The 20473-nt window shown below is 44.0% G+C and overlaps 2 long non-coding RNA genes across 3 annotated transcripts in view; both read right to left on the minus strand.

Moving 5' to 3' along the window:
* The window catches only part of LOC122157318, a 70486-nt gene extending 65352 nt beyond the window's left edge, over positions 1 to 5134 (minus strand). The window contains exon 1 of the long non-coding RNA XR_006167844.1: positions 4857 to 5134. This is a non-coding gene — a long non-coding RNA (uncharacterized LOC122157318). The remainder of the gene's footprint in view (positions 1 to 4856) is intronic.
* A 135-nt stretch (positions 5135 to 5269) lies between these two features.
* On the minus strand, positions 5270 to 19938 carry LOC122157319. 2 transcript variants are annotated; one of them, XR_006167846.1, is made up of 6 exons: positions 19054 to 19938; positions 18081 to 18130; positions 14512 to 14567; positions 6711 to 6846; positions 6376 to 6566; positions 5270 to 5610 (listed from the first exon to the last, which is right to left on the minus strand). It is a non-coding gene; the product is annotated as an uncharacterized LOC122157319 (long non-coding RNA). The 2 variants fall into 2 exon arrangements; XR_006167845.1 differs by lacking the exon at positions 5270 to 5610 and having other exon boundaries at positions 5644 to 6566.
* Positions 19939 to 20473: the final 535 nt, after the last annotated feature.

Below are 20473 nucleotides of genomic sequence, written 5' to 3' on the forward strand. Positions count from 1 at the left end.
GCTTTCCAAGTGATTGGTGATTTTGGATGCCTCTGGTTTGAGCAGTCCATTCCGACCTCATCTCAGATGTGCTTTGGAGGTCAGCACTTTGTGAAATTGAAACTCCTCTGAAGGTACCTTCCTGTGCATACAGAAAATCACTCCTTTGCTTTGCTCAAACCCCGGCTGTCGCTGCTCAGTCTCATGACCATATATGAGCAAGAATCAAGGAAACAGATCTGCAGGCCACAAAAATGCTAGCAGGGTGTGACTGTTCTAGTGCAGGAACAATACTAGGGTGTATAACTCAATATACAGAAGAAAAATGACACAAACCAAGGCAATCCAAACAAATGTCACATCCCTCACAGTTTTTGCTTGCATCACTGGGACTTGCTGCCAGGTAAACCCAAATGTTGGGGCCTGAGTGTTCACCAGAGCAAAGGTCAATCCTAAGGCTGGTGTCTTATGACTTGCAGAAGGAAGGAGAGGATGTAACTCTTGGCCTAACTCCCAAGCTTTTGGCAACAAGCATTTAGCAATAATTCGAGCAGGAGGCTGCATCTGGGCCCAGAGCTGTCTCCATGGGCTGGCCTTCTGGTGATTTCTCACAGCCCTGAGGGTACCCCTACAGCTCATGCCAAGAAGGAGCATGACCTCAGTTATTTTCTGGGGAAAACGTACCTCAGTACAGTACCTCAGACTGGTTTGGTGTTCTTGCTTTGTGTGGAGTCTCAATGGGCTGAGATCCTCACCGTCAGCCAAGAAGCCCAAACCCTGGAGATGGCCTCCTCCAAAGGACCTCATCCATCCATAGCTCTTCCCACTCCTTGGACTTTTCCCTGTTCTACTTTGTGCTTCTGAGAGCATAACGCATATCTGTAAAACAACCAGAAGAGGGCCATTCACATTGCCTAGAGGCATTCAGGAGCACTTGCAAGTACCTTCGCACCAAGTACTTGAGACCAGAGATGAGTCTGCAGATGTGAAAGCCAAATGGACTTCCAGAAAATAAGACTCCAGTTCTTCACTGCAGCTAGAAGCGTGGAAGCCAAGAGGGAAACAATCCTAAAACTTAAAAGCACACTCAATACGTCAGCGTGCATGTGCTTCCCACTGCTTTTCCTGGCTGTGTCTCAGTTCAACACAGCACTGCACTTTGGGCCAAACAAGCATTAGAGTTATCTGGTGGTGGTGGGATTGTCATGCATTGATGTGTTCAAAGCACATGAATGAAATGCTGGGGCCAGCAAAGACAGACCACAGATGATGACCACTCCTGCTCAACCTCCAGAGCTTAAACCGAGGTGGCCATTTGACTCAGTTCTGAGGTTTTACAACATGACTGATCTGAGCGCTTAAACCTCTCTGCCTGGCTTTGCTACAAGTTAAAGCCACAAAGTGCAGCTTTAATTTATACCACAAGAATAACATACTCAGTTGTTCCACTGACAGAGAATCACACGTCTCAGAAATATCTTTCACGATTTTTGCAACAGGCCTGATGGCTGACAAGAGGATGCATTGGCCAGCAGTGCCTCTTCTTGCTCCACAGCAGACCTCCATTTCCCCTCTGGCATTGCAAGCAGCAGAAAAGTCCAAAAGGAGCCACCAAGGCACAAGAGACAACACAGTTACCCTGTCCTATTTCCCAGCCCACACACATCCTCCTTCTACCAGGGGAGAGGGAGGCAAAGAAGGTGGATTTCCCCTGCTCCCCATTGACTCTACACAGGTAATGCAAGTGCAGAGGCTTGAAAACAGTACTATTTTGGGATGACTAGATCTGGTAGGAAAAAATGACCATGGGAAAAATTAACTGTCAGAGCAATTTTCCTCCAGATTGGGTAGTAGGAAACGTACACCGAGGCCAGCAATGTACCCTGAACCTCTAGAACTGGGGCAGGCACTGTTCCCATAGAAGAGAACTACAGGATGCTCTGCACCCTACACTGATGCATCACAGCAAATGTGTGTACAGAACCTCAACTCTGCAAGCACAAAAAGCAGAACAGATACAGACAGACTAACATGTTTGTTTAAGGTTGTGTGAGTAACTAAATGAATATGCAGGCCCATAAATTCTTTTCAGTGATGCCTTGGCAGGGCGCTTTTGTTCACTCACGCTCACAGATTTCTCACACAGGAAAGGTGAGGCAGAGAGCTGTGTTTTATGTGCTGCAGATAACAAATTGACTGAGAGGTTTATTGATGGAAATGTGATAAGCGAGAGTGAATGTCAGCACTGAAATGATGGTCCCACTTTCAAAGAGTGAACAGAAAAGACTGTTCAGCTGGCTTTGTAATCATACAGCATTCTTTTTCCTAGCTGCAGTAAGGCATCATACAGTGTCTCTCAGCTACATGGAAATAGGGACAGATACAATAAAAGATCACTTCCATGTAGAATTTTCAAGTGCCCATAGGACATGTTACTGCTTCAGACAGAAGCTAACACCTTCAATGACACATAAGTCAGGTAGGAAAGTTTTCCTCTTCAGATGACTTGGATCTCAATCTGATGGATATTTAGGCAGTTAACTCCTGGTAAGGCATTCAGCTTTCACTGTTAGAGAAAACTAACAAAATTGGATAATTAAATAGGAAAAGAATATCCAGAATCATTCTGTATCTGGATTTTAGGAGTCACAGATCGCACGCTCTTCAACTTAAAAAGTGCTACAAAAAGCCAAAACTAATTGCCAAAAACTGAACTGCAAAGCATCACAGAGAGATCTACAGACAGACATTCTCACTTCTACTACAGCACCCAGGACTTTTTAACAGCCTCTCAGGACCAGCATCTCAGTGCCTATAGCCCAACACTGCCTCAAGCTGGGCTGCACAACACAAGACTTAACTCTTGGCTTACCCTGGGCTATCATCAGTATGGGACCTGCAGCTCTATGCTTCATTTGCCATCCTTAGCACCCAAATTCTTATTATACAATCACAGAATCATTAATGTTGGAAAAGAGCTCTAAGATCATCCAGTCCAACCACCAACCCACCCCCACCATGCCACTAACCATGTCCCTCAGTGCCACATCTTCACAGGTCTGGAACACCTCCAGGGACAGTGACTCCACCACTTCTCTGGGCAAATGATAAAAGCTGAGAATATTAATGACTAAGCTAAGAAGGAAACACCACAGAACTACCCCTGATATTTCAGCACCTTTATTTAACAACGTCCATGCAAAAAAGTGTTCAAGCAACAGTTTTCCCTTTTCCTGGGTTATCTTAAGACATTTTTACAATAGGAGCACAGCTTGTCTCCAGGACCCACTTGGAAGATGACCTTTCAGTACACAAGTGTGCATTGGAACATATGGCCCATCTTTATCTTGGCACACCAAGGGGGTCAGCAGAGGTCACTGCCAAACCAGGTCACCGCTGCCACACACCTGCTGGCCAGCTGGAGCTGCTCTCGTTGAGCACAGCAGGCTGCAGAAGGGACAATACCACACATAAGGGACCTCTGTGGACAGTTTACAAAACTTCAGACCACTTCTACTTCTGACTCCTCAATACACTCTGACTCTGAAGACCTGTTTGAGTAACCACTCTGAAATGTAGGCTTCCATTTAAGCTGGAGGGGTGATTGCACTTTACATGTCAATAGCACAAAGGGTGGATTTTAGTGTTTATGGTTTCTGAGTCAGTCTGGAAGTGCATGGAAACGTTATAGTGTTTCATTACTCCTATAACTCCCTGTCAGCAGAGAGAGCTGTGGCCGTATGATACACTGACAGCACTCTGAAATGATATATCCCTGCAGCACCAGCACTGCTCAGCAAACTGGAGTATCAGCCTCACCAATGATTCTTGCAAAAATGGTCATCAGATGATTCATGCAAGTTTCTTCCTCAGGGAAAGAGCAGATGGGGTGGATGAATGCATCAAAGGCAAAAAAAAAAGCCACAGTAGACACATTTTCTATAAAGCCTCCCAAATTTGACTTAGCTCTCATGGACTGTGACAATGCACCTGCCAATACAATGCTCTCCTGCCATTCCCTGGGGCCTAACATAGATCATGGCCTAATGTGTTATGTGTACTGAGTGAGGTCAAACAGTCCTGGGGTTCCAGTGATACTGATGACTTGAGAAAACAGAATTCACATTTCTACTTAGCAATAGGCGATTCTACATGACCCTGCAGAAAGTCATTTACAGTCATTTGGGGAGCAGCAATTCTGACACCCAAAGGTGCTGTAGGATCAGCAGTTATTAGTTTGCCAGCCACTTTGGGTCCATTTCTACAATTTAGCAGCATCTAAGCTCACAGACAGTGAGAGACAATCTGTGCCTCTATAGCCCAGTACCCCTGAGACACCTATTGATCCAATGCAGAGATATCCCATAAGTTCTCTGTTCTCTGTGCCTTTAGGGAGGAGATAAGACTTTGAGAGTTAGGTTTAGGAAGGAGATAAAACTGTGGAGTTTTGACACCACAGGATATGTAGAACAGTCAACTTGCCAGGCCCTTGCCTTTTTCTGCTCTTTAAGTAGACACACATTTGAGCAACATGAAGAGACAGTCTGGACTGAAGTATCTGCCCCTGCTGCCTACAGCTCCTGAGCACCAGGAGTTCTGAGTTCTGACCTGTGGTTAAAATAGTAATTACACACAGCCTCTGGTGTTCATGGCCATAAAAGCACTTGAGATTAGGCATACATCACAGTTTTACCCACTTACAGGCAGCTTATTTTACCAGCAATCTGCATACTGGTCTTAGTTCAATTAGAGACACTAAAAAAAATCCCCAGTCCCACTGCCTGGAAGCACTGCTATCAATATCAGTAAAATAAAAGACGTTAAAAGAATAAAGCACTAGTGGGAAAGCAACACGTGTACTGGCACTTAATGCTTACCTTCATTAATATTTCTGATGTAGTGGCTTGGAGGAGAGATAGTGGAAGTGCTGTTTCATATCCTGCTGGTCTTTGTGGCCTGCAGAGCAGACAAGGATGGGCTCTTTCTCCTGGTGCTGATTCATGAAACACCATCATCTGGAGCATCCTAAAAACTTCTGAGCAGATCCGGTCACATGGGAGACATAATGGAAATAAGGACCCACTGGGGAGTTTCCAGCCCAATCCTTATCAACCAGTCTGAAATCACCCTAAATACATCTACTCTTCCTAGCCAGTTGGACAATCCTGCAAGAAACACAGAATTCTGAAAGGCATTTGTGGTGACCCTTGCAGACTGGATAACAACCATCCATGTGGCAGATGTCCAACATAATTCACTGATTTCTGGCATCAGGATCAAGTCACTGTCTACTGTGCTATTGAATTATATCTGCTTGCTTTTTGAGAAGCACTTTGAGACTGGCAGAATAAAACCCATGTGCATAATAAATATTGTAAATAACTGTTTAAGTAAAATGTGGAGTTTCTAAAAGAAAAAAGTAACCCAAAAGAATAGAGATTTTGAAAGCGTGATCAATTGGAACTTATCTATTAAGTAGATACTAAGTTCAAAGGACCAATTACGTACCACTTTCCTCAGCCAAGTTAACTGCCCCACAAATACTGGTGTGCGATTCCAGATGGAAATAAAATTGAGGACTCCAATGAGTAGGATAAATGTCCAACTGCATTTTTCGATGCCATGAAAAATCTAGAGAAAAGCCAAAGTGGATGGACTCCAAAACATTTTAAGTTACTGAGACATGATTAGTGCACAAATGACAACCTGTAAAGCTGTTACCAACACACCTTGGAATCTGTGACAACTCAATTAAGAGATGATAATCATTGCTTCAGGAGAGAAAAAGGCAAGAAAGTGTTACAAAATGTTTCACTTTACTGAGTAATTTCTGTGTGGGCATTTTAAGAGATCTGTTTGATCCTCTTCTGATTAGCTGTAGTTGAGGTAAAAAGACAGCCATGGAACAGAATGGCTTCACCTCACCTGAAACCAACATTGGTAATGAAGGTGTCTGGTCAAATAGGACACTCGTTAGGTACCCTCTAAGAATAGAACAAAGTGCTGTGAGATGACATGCTTTTATCTCTGTTGATGGTAGGAGGAAGTTGGTGGCTAGGAACTAGAGCTGTTGAGCTGTGAGCAACTTTAGACTTTGGTAGAAGAAAGATAGGTAGGGCATAATTAGATTCAAAACTTTACAACCGTAAGCTTTGCAATATTATTTCAATGTATTAAATTGCTTTAATATTCCATGAAGATAACAAAACAGAGAATCTTGTGCTGTGGTTAGCAAAAGGATTTGTGTCATTCCTTCATTAAAGAGCAGCCTCTCCACCCTGTAGAAATGGCTGGCACCTTTAAGTTTTCATTTAAACTTCTATAGAAAGTCAAGATTATTCTTTTTCCCCTTGAATCACCAGGGTGACACAGTATCTCCTTGACTAGTGTGGCTACCTCTCTTGATGAAAGTCATCTCTTCTTGTGCTTAATGGCTGCAGGACACCCATACGGATATCCTAAAGTTATTCCTCCATCTTCTCTATCATCTGCATCTGTTGCACAGCCCACATGAAGAACATGGCCAGCAGAGAAAACCAGGGATGTGAAGCACCTCAGCTGCATCGTGCATGAGATTCTCCTGCAACCTATGCATGAGACAAAAACACATCAACACACACCACCAGGAGTGACAAACACCAGGCAAGGCATCTACTGCATGCCAACTATGTCATACCTGAAAGAAATGAAGTAAGTTTACCTTTAAAGACATTCAGCATTGCAAAACTCACAGTTTCCAGATGTGTCTTTCATGTTCCTTCCTGAAAATGGATTTCCATCCACCTTGCTGGCATATCCCATTTAGTGGAGGCACTGATCCACAGTTTACAGAAGCCAACAGAAGCACAAAACTGGAGGAATTTTCTCCTGAAAGATTTTGGATTCATTTCTAAGAGAGATTTTTCTTTTTTTTTCACTCTGCCAGATCCAAACTGCAGTGAAAGCTTTTGTTTCAATTTTACCAATCAAAGTTGAGTATTATTTTTTGCAGAAACTGCATTTTCCATCAAAGACATTTTCAACTGACTACTTCTGATCAACTTAAATTTTAAGGCTGTTTTTAACATTACCTGTCAGTAACAGGATTGGTTTCTGGATATACTCTGTTCATTTTGATTTCTCTCTAAGAAGATATAAAATCTGATGCAGTTTGAAACTTCAGTAGTATTTTTATTGAATATTGTGATAATAGATCTGCCAGAGACCAAATTGTTTAAACAAACTTCCCAGGACCTCTCTAATGATATCTCCAGGGCTGCATTGAAATATTGGGCAAACAAGTTACTCGATTTCGTAGTTCAAGAAGGATTTCTTAGAATTTTTATTCATATAAACTTAATGTTGTCCAGACAAACACACTAAGTATTTAAACCATGTAACAGTTTAAATAGCCAGTTTAATAATCGAGTGTTATTTGTGTTACCTGGAAGTGCAGAAACGTATATGGAAATCATCTCACTAGGAATGGGAAAAACAAATTGCCCTGCTCTCCTCCTGCTCTTTTGGGACAGCCTTCATATTAGGAAGGTTAGAAAAAGATCATACAGTGAAAACATATTCTTTCTTCCAGTGCTGTTCATACAATTAAATGTAGTTTCAAATCTGAAAACACATTTGAATAATGTGAGTAACTAGCATATTAAATAAGCTAGTTTTGACTCTCCTAGATCCAAATCTGGACTGTGCTGTTAGAATAAAACCTGAGCATTAAATGTACAGGAAGGCCTAATGCTAAAAATAACACCCCCAAAAAATTACTGTTTCAAGGAATTTTTACCCCAAGTCACTTCGGCAATACAGCTACAACAAGGCACCACTGACAGCTGTCCTGGCATAAATCAAAGATCACAAGAAAGTGCTGGAGTAAGAAGGTGTTTCTCAAACCAGTTTTGACAACCAAGCCAGTGCACCACAGACAAATGCTCCCCTGGAGAACTCCAGGGGCAGCAGGAGTCCAAATGAACCTCAGTTCCCCACTCCAGACACAATTCATTATTAATTCACAGAGCATCCAGCAAAGAGCATGCAGGGCATGAGTTCTGTTATAAGGACACTTGTCAGTCAGCGCTGTACCTCCAGATCAGCGCTGGTGTGACACAGAACTGACCATGGCTTGATCTCCTTAGCCACCTCTGTCGTGCCAAAGCACAGCCCTCTTGAAAGCAGACATCTTCCATGTTCCATGGCTGCTGCCTTACAACACAGCATAGCACAAAATCACATTCAGCTTGGTAGGAAACCACTTCAGCTCTCCACTTCCCATCCACGACATTCAGAAGGGACTTTCCAAGGGACTGCATGCTGCTTTGACAAGGTTACCTTTCCTCTTTGCAGCCTTGCTGGTACCACTTAACAGCAAACAATGAAAACAAGAATTTGCTGCCAAACCGCCTGCAGATTTTTTGTTAGAGAAACATTTACACTGCTCACAAGTTCAAACAACACAACAACTTTTATGGATGTATGACCCCATCATGGCTACTCCTGGCCTAGTGCTTGTCCTGGCCAGGCTGCAACACTCTGAGGCCTCAGGGACACATTGCACCTCTCTGCCACCAGCAGTAGCTGCCCCACGCTACAGAAGGCAGAGAAGCTCCAAACCCTGCTGCCCAAATCAGCATCAGCCTCACAGCCTCTCCCCTAAAACTCTTTGGGATGCCCAGCCCTCGCCAGCCTGCACTTCTTCACAGAGTGCTTCCAGGAGCACCACCATGTGGGAGGGGTTTTATTATTATGTTTATTACTGTATTTGGATTATTGTATTCTTTCCATATGAAAAATAACCCAGCTAGCAGTCTGACTGCAGCCGCCCATGCTCACATAGGCCAGGCCCCATTTGCAGTGAGGCCATCGGGACCAGGGCCAGGAAAGTTGCCTCAGCTCAGTGGGGAAGCGCTGAAGGTTTGCAGCAGAAGCCCTTTGCAGCAGGTGATTTCAGCAGTGAGCAAATTCCAAGAGCAGAGCACTTATCTTAGAAGCGGAGAGCAGAATGCACAACATTAGTCAGCTTTCTGAGTGTTTCTCATCCCCTTCTCAGCTGGAGAGGCACAGGACATTCATGTTACACTGTACCAGAGATGCTGATTCACAATAGAAATGAGTAATCAATCAATGAACCCACGCCATTCATCTTCACTGGGACCAACTGCTGTGACCCTCTGCAGAGGTCCAGGACTGGAAGAACCCTGCTTTGGTGGCTGAAGAGTAGCCTAGCCTGGCTCATGTCTGTCTGCATGGGCCAAGAGGGAGGAAGGCTCATCGCCTCAGCACCTGAGCAATGTGTCGCGGCTGTGGGGGGATGTGTAGAGCATCATGAGCCAGGCTACTGCAGGAGCAAAGTCGCAGCTTTTTACCCTGGCAATGAACTTCTCTCATTTCCATTTTCATTGGAATATCAATTTGCATTTATTAGAAAAGCCCTTACCCTCCTCTCCAGGAAAAAAAAAAAATCCTGATCTAAAGAAAGAGATTGGTTTACATAAAATCCTATTAGCTTAGCTGATTGCTTCCAAAACATTTCTGAGAAAGCCTTCCATTACCATACAAATGGTGCTGGGCCTTTTTGCAGGCTAACTGCTAGATAGCGTAATGATTTGGGCAAATATTCATCAAGACAGCTGCTTCTGTGAGAGAGGATGTGAGACTGCTGCACGCCTTTTAAGAAAAGCACAAGAAATTGCTGATCTCCTTGAAGCCAACAGCTCCAGCAGCAGCAGCAGCAGCCCTCTCCTTGCACCATCATGCCAGCACCCAAAATATGTGGGGGAAGTCTGTGGGTCTGTGGAAAAGGAGGAGGAGGATATGGAAGAGAAAAAGGAGGATTTAAGAGCAGAGATGGCATGGTGGTGGTTAGCCCAGCAACATCAAAAGAAGTGGGAGTGAAGAGCTCATTTTCATGGCTTGGTTCTGTACAAAGGGAGCTCAAAGCTGAGGGCCCTGCAAGCTCTGCAGATGCTCTGCCAAGCCAAGGCCTTTGATTCACAGATAAGTGCAGTGCTCTGCAGTCATGTGGGTGCTGCCTGCCCCCTTCCAGCAAGCACAGCAGATTTCTCAAACACCCCCCTGAGGTGCTTTGGCAAATCACTCAGTCATGTGAATATGAAAAGGATCCAGACTGAAGGCAGCATCGTAATATTGGAGGGACTGATTTCAATCCTGAAGGTCCCTAAATCTGGAAAGAGTCTGCACATAGCTTGTTTTCTCTCATACTTGAGCAATAAACATTGCCATCACCTTAAAGAGAACAAATATCTCATTAATCTCAGTCACCCAGTTCCAATCAGATTCAGAAACAAATTCTGCAGGCAATGTAAAAGCCACAATCAGCCTCAGTGGCCTTATAAAAAAAAAAAAAAAAAAGGGGGTGGGGGGATAGAATAGTAAGAATGCAGCATGAGACAGAAGTGAAAATTAAAACACTCGACAGCTAATCCAGAATACATTTCACAGAATGATAGAATCATGAAAGTTGAAAAAGATGTCTAAGATCATCTTGTCCAATCCCATCCCATCCCCTCCATGCGCCCTAACCATGACCCTCAGCACCATATCTCCACAAATCCACCTCCCAGGACAGTGATTCCACCTCCTGAGCAGTCTGTTCCCTGGGCAATCTGTTCCATTACGTTACAACTTCTTTTTCCACATTTTTTTTCCTAATATTCAATCTGAACAATGTAATTTCCTATTCTAATAAGCCAAAATGGGAAGAAAACATAGAAGAAAATATAGAAGAACTACTATACTAACAAGGCATTATCAGCCATTGCTGAAAATAAAATAAAACATCAAATCCCTGGGACTTGCCTTCAAGAGAGTGTTTCAATGGGATGCACGAGTCCAGTAGGTGCCATTCTGCTTTCTTGATAGAGGTGATGCAAGGAGATGACACAAGGAGGCACCAAGGGACCATCCAACAAAACCAGGTCTTGCCTCAACCCCAGACTGCTGGGAGGATGCATGTGCTCAGGGATGGCCTTCCAAAATGGTGCACTCACGAGCAGTGTCTGCCCTGTGCCTGTGCACTAATTGCTGTACAAGGCAATTAGTGACTCCAGCACACCACTGTCAACACCATCAACACCAGCAGCAACTTCCACACACGTTCACAGCCACACCTGCCATATTACAGGCTTGCAATTTGGTAGCTGCTCTTCTACCACCTCATGTGGGTCCTACAGGATGTAGGATCACCCAGTGTAACCAACTTACCCCGCAAACAGAGCTCAGATCTGATCCTGCAGATCAACAGATAGCAAAAAATGTCTGTGTCTGCTCTCAGCCAAACTTTCTCTGCAGCATAGATGTGTGACCAACGGAAGGCAGAAGGCAGCAGAGAAAAAAAAATCTCCTCCCTGCCCACACTTCAACCCCCTGCCCAACATTTTCCAGCTGCAGCCTGTCACTGACACCTGGGAAGAAGCAGAGAGAAGCCAATAGGAAAGACAAAGAAGTTCTCTCAGCACATATTGGGCCAGTTGTGTGCTTGGGTGGGAGGGAAAGCCCTTGCTGGCTTGAGCTCCCTTCCCATCTGCTCCATGGAGGGGACTGGCTGAGGCAGCAGAGCGTGAGATTTGATTACAATTACTGTCTTAACACAGAGTTGAAATTGTTCTGAGCATGCAGAGCTTCTGGGAGCAGGCAGGCATCCAAAACAACCTTTGGGCTGCAAATTCCCTGACCAAGAAACGGCACAAACTGACAGGCGCAAAATCCTTTGGTGGCCACTTTCCATCAAACAGGGTCATCCCCTCCACTCTGCAATCACTCCGGACATCTCCCATGTCCTCTCCAGCCTGGGCAGAAACATTTTTCACAAGGAGGAATAAACTACATTTGTGGTGGAGGGATGAACAAGCTTGACATGGTTAAGCCAAACCTGGTAGCTACAGGGCTGGACCTCTCTCTTCCAAGTTGATGCCAAACACCACAATCCTGGACTGCAGGAACACGTTGAAGACCACAGCCAGGTCTGTAGATGGAACCCCATCCCTGGAGACACTCAAGGTCAGGCTGGACAAGACTCTGAGCACCTGAGGAGATGTAGGTGCCCCTGTTCGTTGCAGGGGAGTTGGACTGGACGGCCTCTATGGCTACATTCCAACTCAAGCAATTCTACGAGTCTGTTGGATGCATGAGTGGCAGCAAGGTGTTACTGTGGAGTGACACAAAGCTCCTGGTAGTGCATACCCCTGCAAACTCTTGCAGGGCTCTTTGTGATGAACAACACCTGCAGCTGAAGGTGCGAGAAGCCAGATGCAGGGAGCACACCGCCTGCTCTGGCCATTCCTTTTCCCCTTAAACTCCAGAAGCTGGGTGTATTTACTACTCCCCTGCTCCTCATTAAATAATGCTTCTCATTAAATAACAACTTGGAGGCTGTGCAAAACTTTGGATAGTTAGCAATGCATGGTAATGAGAAATAACAGGTTTGCTGTCTGGGACATATAGCATTGTACATCCTTGGCAAACATGTTTTCAGCAGTGCCTGCCATGAGTGGATAGGTTTTGTCTCCTAGGATGGTGCTGGTGGGATAGCAGGGCTCGGTGAGCACCGGTGGGGCTTACACAACAGTTGGCCAGTGTGCACACAACTTAGGGGTTTGGCTGTTGGCATCCACGAAGCAGGATTTGATCTTTCCCCTGAGCCTTGCTAATACCCAAATACTGCAAAGGAAAGTAAACTACTTACTCTATTCCAGGTGGGCAAAGCACTGTGTAGGGAAAGAGCTCACATTGTCAATCCAGGAGAATTAGCTGTTTCTTCTGGCTGCTCTGTCCTGCCTAATTCCAAATCCTCCAGGAGTTATTTCACCATAGCATCTGTACAATGAGCTATGAAATTCCTCCTGTGCTGACTTGGCCATGGGTACCCTTGCAAAAGAAATCCACTTAAACACCCTTCAGAGTTGGAAAGGACATGGATAACCTGCAAGCAGATCACACTGACTCTGTGCTGAGTTCTAAATGAAAGTCCTTATCAGTGCCTCATGCTATATTTCCCCCTTCCAGCATTCTCCTTTTGAGTCACAATTTCTCCTGATGTTTGGAAAAGCAAATGGCAATGAGACGCGTGAAGCCTCTGTGACCTTGCCAACTGTGAACCAGCCTCCCTGCTGGGAAAGGTTCTAGGGAAGGAAATTCAGGACAATGGAAGCAGGTGCTGCCAATATTCAGCTCTAATATTTCTGTCAAGTGCAATGGGTTTTTGTTTGCCTCACCACTGCGTGAGACCTGCGAGCTCTGCCCATGGCGCCCTCCTCTGAGCTGCGCCGGTCTGCTTTGCCTGTGTTTCTGCACATCTCTATCACTCTGTGTGGTCAGAGAAAGCCCTGTCCTTGGCTATAGATGCTGAACATTTAAAGATAATTTATACATTTCAGCACTTTATAAATCTGTTTATGCAAGGGTCCGGCCGGATTTCCTCATTTTGTAGACACAAGAAAATATTTTTTGCTTGGTTCAATACAACCGTTTGTATTCATCTTTACTGATTTCACTATTGTTTTCCCTTGCTCAGCAAGATGCTTAATTGTGTATTTGATCTTTACTACTTAACCAGATCTATTTATCATTACAATGCATCACTACATTATAAAGCTTTCAGGCACATTTATCAGTATAACAAAGCTTGCACTACATGAGAGTCCTCCAGGGAAATAAAGCAACAACAACAAATAATTTAATGCAATTCACTTAACAGTACAAATATTTGTAATTATAAAAATCCTTAAGTGTGCTTCATCCATAAATGGCACATTTTTCTTAAAATTGCTCTCATAATCTGGCAGTGCCTCCAATTTATGCAGCTTATGGTTTTCTGACATTGAAGAAAGCAAGGCCAAATTCCCTGGTTTGTTATTTCTTTCCTTTTGCTAATGTGAAGGCAGAGCTCACATTTGCTGACGTGCTATTGAAAATTCAGTTACACCTAATAAAATGGGAACATTTAAACACTACTGTGTGATTAATAACTGCCATAAATACACTACAGTGTGAATGCAGTGTTACTGATTGCTGCCAGCCATGTGTGAACCAAGTCTAAAACAATCAATTAACCATTACTTGTAATGTCTGTTAATCATTGATCAACCTGTTACAAATAACAAATACATTCCCCTTGCTGTGAAATGGGACCACCAGGCTATATTGCATTGCTATACATGCTTCCCATGCCTATCCAAGAAGAATATTTGTTGTCAATTTATTGTGATTTTGGTACCATTTTTATATATTTAACTTTTTTATACAGTATGTTGTTACTTCCTGGGTAGGTTCTGTTTCTGCTTTTGCCTCATAGCAAGGTACTGCAAACTGAAGGACATCCTAGGAAGTCAGCTTTACAGCTGAAAACTGTCATGGCACAAGGAAGGCCTGGGGATATCTACTTTATCTTATCATGCTCTGAGTTATACTACAGTTACCTATTGTCAGGGTAGGGACCAGCAGCACTTTTCAGACCTCCAGCTGGCCTCCTACCTACCATGAAGTCTCTTGCTTCCTGACTGTGACAATGGGAGACTCACAACTCACCTTTTCCAGATCCATCGCACAGCTGAGACGGCCAGAATTCCTCTAGGCCACAAGAACTAAAAACAGAACGATCAACACAGATATTAGAACATCAGCATCAAGATTAAGAAGTCACGTAATCAAAAGCTATTAAAATCCAGACTTCAGGTATTTTGTGAAACCTCAGGGCAGTATGAGCATGAATGGTGTGACCCTGAAACAACAAGCATTGGGCACAGCATCATGCACTGCCTTTCCTCCAGGAGACCAGTGCTCCACTCATGAGAGGCTGATCAAAAATCTGCACTGTGTTCACCACTTTTGCCTATAGCTGGTATTACTGTGTGGCAAATAACCATTGCAAACACACCTAATTTTAGCCTGCAGACACATTGTAATGATTGCTTTGCCAAAGACAGGGAGAAGAAGAGTCATTCCACTTCTGCCTATGTTTCTCACTGTTCTAAACGGGGAAATCTCCACCACATTCTAAAACATGGCAAAACGAATTCTCTGCTCTTTCAGGTGAAAGCCAATGGAGAGGGAGGGAAACAACACTGATGGGCACCACAGAAGCTCCATGTCCCAGCAGCTCTAAGAAAGAGGTACAACACCCACCCAAATAGGCACAATAAGCAAAGCAGTGAGCTGCATGGCCACAAGTAGTGTTGGTAGGGAATCATAGAATGGCCTGGGTTGAAAAGGACCACAATGCTCATCCAGTTCCAACCCCCTGCTATGTGCAGGGTCACCAACCAGCAGACCAGGCTGCCCAGAGCCACATCCAGCCTGGCCTTGAATGCCTCCAGGGATGGGGCATCCACAGTCTCCTTGGGCAACCTGTTCCACTGCATCACCACCCTCTGTGTGAAAAACTTCCTCCTAATATCTGACCTAAACCTCTCCTGTCTCAGTTTAAGACCATTCCCCCTTGTCCTATCACTATTCACCCTCGTAAACAGCCGTTCCCCCTCCTGTTTATACGCTCCCTTCAAGTACTGGAAGGCCACAGTGAAGTCTCCCTGGAGCCTTCTCTTTTCCAAGCTAAACAATCCCAGTTCCCTCAACCTTTCCTCATAGGAGAGGTGCTGCAGCCCTCTGAAATAGGGCAAGGAGGGCAGGACATGCATGAGAGTATCAGAGCAGAGCCAGCCAAGAGCACTGCTGTCACCATAGAGAGGAAGAGAGGGAACTGGAAACTTCCCTCTGAGGGCCCCTCAAAGCTACTGAGAAATAAAATAAAATAAATTAAAAAAAAAAAAAGGAAAAAAAAAAAAAAAAAGGGGAAAACAGCTCAGGAAGGAAAACTGTAATTTGAGACATCTCCAGTAGGCAAAAGCACCACGGCCTATCCCACAAAAATCAGACTGTCGGAGAAACAAACAGCATAACCCATGCATTGGCTTTGAAATGTACCGAGTGTGCCACTGCTGCCCTGCTGCTTTCTAACTTGCCTCCGTTGGAAAACATTTGGAGCAGGAACTACTTCCAAATATCTATTTACATATTCATAAAGGCAAAAATGCATTTATAGAGCCTCTTTACTGAACAGGTGCAAGGTCTTTAAGCCCTCTAATTCAGAAAGATTAACTGCATTCTGGGCTGCAATTACCAGAGGAGTTGACACCCCTTTATACCCTGCCTCACTGGGCTGCCTAATTCACATCCTCTTCCAGCTCTGAGATACAATGGCAAATTCTGCTGTTGAAGGGCTGCCAGCAGGGTTTGACCCCACACAATATGTATAGCGAGGGTCATAGAATCACAGAATGGTTTGGGTTTGATGGGAACTTAAGGCCCACCCAGCCCCAATCCCCTGCTGTGGGCTGGGTGCCCCCCCACCAGCCCAGGCTGCCCAGGGCCCCTCCAACCCAGCCTTGAGCACCTCCAGGGATGGGGCATCCACAGCTCTCTGGGCAGCAGTGCCACAGCCTTGCAACCATCCGAGTAATAAACTTCCCCCTGATACCTAATCTAAATCTCCCCTCCTTTAGTTTAAAACGATTTCCCCTTGTCCTATCACTAACAACCCATGTAAAAAGTTGGTTTCACTCCTGTTTATAATCTCCCTTTAAATATTGTAAGGTCATAATGAGGAATATGATCACTGGCCAGCCTTGGAGCTGGTAGTCCTCATGTACTACGGGCAGAGGAGGCATGCTTACTTGGAGCTGGCTGGGGAAGCAAAGTCAGAGAAGTCAGAGTAGGAAAGCCAGCAATGGCTGGAGAAGGCCAGGACAGGCCAAGGAAGGAAGGCTAGGAAAGGCCAAGGCAGACACGACAGATACTTAGCTACCCAGCAGCGTGCCCCCGTGGCCTGTGGCCATGCCCTCAGCATGTCCAGCAGCTTTATGGGCTGTGAGGGAGAGGAAGAAAGGCAGTAAAAATGCAGTGTACAGAACAGACGAACACAGAACATGCAGGTGCTGAATTTGCAGAAAATTCAGTAGAAAAGTCCATGTAGAACATCGCCCTGGTTCTACAGAGCCAGGATGTAGTCCTGCATGAAACAAAGAACAGCAAAAGGTTTCTGAGACAGGAATTAGAGCAAATTGGAGTAGCACTCTGGTTTTGCTCCTGTTAGTGGTTGGTGAGGTGGAAGCTTAGGCCACTTGTGTCACCTAAACCAAAGGTTAATCCAACCCAGGTGCCATCCCCCACCTCCAGCAGCTCACACTCAGTGTTACACTGCATTCTTCTCACACATTCCAATATATTTAACAATATATATAAGCAAGGGTCAGACCACAGTTTGTGTCCTCTGATGCATTCAGCCAGCAGCAGGCATGCTGTTCCTCGCCAGACTGAGCAGACACTGCATGTCTGCAGGTCCAGACTTCTGGAATGAACATTATTAAAAATGAATTTTGAAAATAAATCTGTCACTTAAAGGTGTCCTAATAGAAACAGCAGGGTTGTGCAAGAGCAGAGTGGCTCATGGTTACTTTCACAACCTGGATCATAGAATCATTAGAGTTGGAAAAGACCTCTAAGATATCTAGTCCAGCAGCCACCTACCACCAATACTGCCCACTGAACCATGCCCCTGAGTACTGCTTCTACCCTTTCCTTAAACATCTCTATGGATGGCGGACTTTCTGGGCACCTGTTCCAATGTCTCATCACTCTTTCTGAGAAGAAATTCTACCTAGTATCCAACCTGAAATTGTAATGAGAAACCAAAACACCTTTAAACAAAGCATGAGTGATGAGGCCCTGGCACTGCTGCCCAGCCATCTGTGGGTGCCCCATCCCTGGGGATGCTCAAGGCCGGGTTGGATGGAGCCTGAGGGGGGGGAAACCACAGGCAGGGTTGAAACGGAGGGGGTTTAAGATCCTTTCCAACCTAAGCCATTCTATGGTTCTATGATCCCAGATGTGCATGAAAATTCAAGTAGGGTGTCTGAAGCAATGAAAGAGGTCCCTATTGAATATTGGTCTTTCAACAGGCATAGGATTTTATTTCCTCTGGAAAATGGGACCGGATCTAGCTACTAGTTACATGATGCAGAACAGTGCCTTCATACTTAGAATTTGCAAAGGCTGAAAACAAGCTTTGAGTCATAGTGGAGATTTTTTTCGTCTCTTACCTGCACTTCTCACAACACAAAGGCTGTATCCTGTGATTGCAATAGCTGGTCTGTGAGAGGAAGAGAAAAAAATAAAGTTGTTCAGAACATGAATTCTTGGAAATCTGCAATTTCAACAAGCCATTTCGAAGGATAGGCCTTTCAACTTCGTGCTTGGAATGGAAAGTCGTGGCCTTGCAGTTAATTGCGTTTTGCTGTCATTTAAAGATAAATGCATCATTGTAACTTCAGAATACGAGGAACTCATTTCACGTGTAGTAGAGCTATAAAACATGACAAATCAAACACCAAGTTGACTGAATCCCATTCTTAAAAGAACTTGGAGATCCCTTGAAGTCCACACAAATCAAGATTTTAATACAAAAACTACTGATAATAGCAAAATACCAGAAAATACTAAAAGTAGATTTTTTTTTTCCTCTTGTGTTTTAAGAGCAATGAAATATAGCAAGGTCTGGCCTTTAAATCAGGGCTCAACCAAAATTCTACTCAATAGCAACAAGGATTTCCTGCGATGCTTTTAAGGGTGCTAAAGAGCCAACCCTGCTCCTTGTTTCCTTCTGGAGAAGGGAAAACGCTGCAAAGCTGGCAGCTGTGTGGGAGGCACCTGTGCTCAACTCAACCAATGGCACCTGGTGGGACTTCCTGAAAAGAGGTGGAGGAATTTGCAACCATACAGCTCAGATGTCCATCCTCTGTAGATCTATTTTGGGATATTGATTTGCTGCCCTAACTCACAGGGTTTGTCCAGGGAGGAACAGCTCCATCCCATTTTCCCAAACAATGTAAGGTGTCACTGAACATACAAAGAAGTAATCTTATTATCGCCATTGTCTACTTCCAATACATCATATTTAACACATTAAAAGGGCTCTGGGGACAATTTAACAACCTTGTTCCTTTAGATTACTTTAAACCTTTGCAGTTAAATATATGTATTCATTTAAATACATTTTTAAAAACACTTTCTTACTTTATTTCTTGAGCTGAGTCACTACTCCCAACTGGTGGAGCTTATCAGATTCAGGCAGCACATGAAAGAGGTAGTCAAAGACTGCAAATAACAAATGTCTTCAATGGATTGTCGTGCTGAGAGAGTCATGTACATCATCTTAGAAACGTCTCAAACGCCTCTCGTCACCCCAAGGACACATTTCAGCCTGTTTAAGGAGGCCTTGGCATAAAACAACACAACTCCCTCTGCAAAAACAAACAATACTTTGAGAAAACACTCCATTAAAATTCTAAGCAGAAATGTGAAGGCAAAAAAAACCCAAACTGCTGACAGTGGATCTGAATAGACATAAATTAACAGCAAATGGAAACTCCAGATGAGGAAACGCATACAGAAATACCAATTGAGAGATCTCAAGCTCAAAAGCAGATAGAAAGGAGAGAATATTGAGTTTGGGAAAATACTGTGCATGGCAGTCAGTGCACAAGAGAGCTAAAAAATGACTGGTCTGATTTGAGCTGGAACTTGCAGAAGAGAAAAAGTACAATTGACCAAAGGCCATCTTTTTCTAAAACAGGAAAGAATTTCACAAATACATTTTCTGTTCCCAGAACACAAACAGGCCGTGTTCTGTAAGAGGCAGATACACAAACAGAGCAGATCTGTGAGATGATAAGAAAAGAAAGACTTATCTGCGAGAGCAGGACTGCTTCAAACACTTGGGACGTGCACAACTTAGAGCTTCCACCACTGCTCAGTTCTACTGCAGCCAATACAATTTGCAGAGTGAGAGGACAATGAATCAAGTTCTTCAAGCACTTTATGACTTCACAGGAATAAATTTTCCAAGGAAACTGGAAAGCTAACAGAGGCAAGAAGAGCTAGCAGCCTCAGAGATGAAAAATCCTGCCATTCCATCTGCAGAAGAAAACTAAGAACTATGCCATTCTAAATGACAAAAATAGAGGGCCACAAAGGAAATGATGTACAATATTGTGTATCTGGTAATAACAGAAACTGGAAAAGTAAGCAGATGAATAATACAGCTTGGTCTTCCTGGAAGATGTGTCACTGACCTCAGTATAAAGGAGGATTGGCTAAAATATAACATGCTCACCAACACAGGTCAGCCCACATGACCTCATGTTCAACATGAAACAATAACTGGAATTCAGAGCCAGGGAAAGCCAAATTAAATAAAGTGGCTTAAAAATTGCAGCCAGGGTTATTTTGCCTTTCAGCAAACTATCAAAGGAAACAGCAAAAAAATAACAAAGTCACTTGACATTTTAATTAAAGGGACAAGAAATCTTTCTGAAAGGTTTACTTAATTCAAAACAAGATACCAGGTTTAACAAAGAATCACAAGACATTCAATGGCTTAACAGAGTAGACAGACAAATGATCCAGTATTCTCTGCCAGTATTCTCCGCCCTTA

Source organism: Centrocercus urophasianus, unplaced genomic scaffold (genome assembly GCF_019232065.1).
Source record: "Centrocercus urophasianus isolate 14NV4802_14NV808 unplaced genomic scaffold, USGS_Curo_1.0 seq_13, whole genome shotgun sequence".
Lineage (NCBI taxonomy): Eukaryota > Metazoa > Chordata > Aves > Galliformes > Phasianidae > Centrocercus > Centrocercus urophasianus.